Here is a 1,543-nt window from a genome sequence, read left to right as displayed (position 1 = left end):
AGCTGCTGCCAGAGCAACATTTTAAAGAATCTGCACAGTTCATTGAATCTCCAGTGGCCAATCAGAAGCCTCGCTGGGCAAAAGCCCTATCTGACCCCGCCCACTTTCTAAACACACTGGGTGGGTCCCAGGATAGGTGTCAGCAGGCACCACTGTAGCCATGGATGCCACATTGGGGGCGGGGAGGGCTGTTCTATAGGCAAGAAGGTGAATGTGAGCAGCAACATGGCTTCTCAGGAGTCCAAAATTGTGATAGGTCACGTTTCTTTTCTCTTGGTAAGCATGAAAAATGGATCTCAGACTTCTACAGGGATCATAGGAGCTGGGAAAGTGGTTTGCAGGTCAATTTATTCACTTTAGAGCCTGCCCCTCTCACAGAGACTCTAGTAGGATTGCACGGTCTCGATAAATGCAACCAATAGGATTATATCAATGGTGCGACCTCATTTGGAATACTGTGTGCAGTTCTGGTCACCACACCTTAAAAAGGATATTATAGCTTTGGGAAAAGTGCAGAAAAGGGCAACTCGAATGATAAAGGGGTTGGAACACTTTCCCTATGAGGAACGGTTAAGGCGCTTAGGGCTCTTTAGCTTGGAGAAACGACGACTGAGGGGTGACATGATTGAGGTTTATAAGATTATGCATGGGAAAGAGCAGGTAGAGAAAGAGGTACTTTTCTCCCTTTCTCACAATACAAGAACTCGTGGGCACTCCATGAAATTGCTGAGCGGTCGGGTTAGAACGGATAAAAGGAAGTACTTCTTCACCCAAAAAGTGATTAACACATGGAATTCACTGCCACAGGAGGTGGTGGCAGCTACAAGCACGGACAGCTTCAAAAGGGAATTAGATAAGCATATGGAGCAGAGGTACATCAGTGGCTATTAGCCACAAGGTATAGATAGGGACTCTGGGGCAAGGGATGCTCTGTCTTCTTGGTGCTTGGGGGGGGGGCAACAGTGGGAGGGGCTTCTAATGTCCTGGCCCCACTGGTGGACCTCCTGATGGCATCTGGTATTTCTGGCCACTGTGTGACACAGAGTGTTGGACTGGATGGGCCTTTGGCCTGATCCAACATTGTTCTTAAAAGGGCATCCAACTAAGCATGGTTATTTCTTTTATGGGACTTGTACCCCGCCACCCCCCACCCCCCGCAAGCAGGCTCAGGCAACATATCAATCAAGCAACATACCTGATTGGGGGGAGGGAATTAAATGTTAAGTGAATGCTATATATTCAAACAAATTCAAAGCTCTGATAGTCTAGTTCTCTTTTCATCCAGTCCAGATGAATCCGTGAGTATTAAGGCAGACGGGGGCTAAGAGAATGAAAGGTAGTCCTGACAAGATAGAGGGAGTCGTGGCAGTGAAATTGATCAGTGAGGTGCCATCCGTGCCGTTTTGGATGAAGTGGCACCCCTCCCTACGTAAGCAACAGGGGTACATTCTGTTTTGCAGATGGAGTCCCAAGTAACTTCAAAATGCCTTCCTCACCTGTAACAGGTAGACCAGGTGCAAGCTTTCAAGCTAGAATATAATCC

Source organism: Gekko japonicus, unplaced genomic scaffold, assembly GCF_001447785.1.
Source record: "Gekko japonicus isolate JY-2015 unplaced genomic scaffold, Gekko_japonicus_V1.1 scaffold2104, whole genome shotgun sequence".
Taxonomy (NCBI): Eukaryota; Metazoa; Chordata; class Lepidosauria; order Squamata; family Gekkonidae; genus Gekko; species Gekko japonicus.
The sequence above is the reverse complement of the archived record's forward strand: the minus strand, read 5'-3'. Positions refer to the sequence as shown.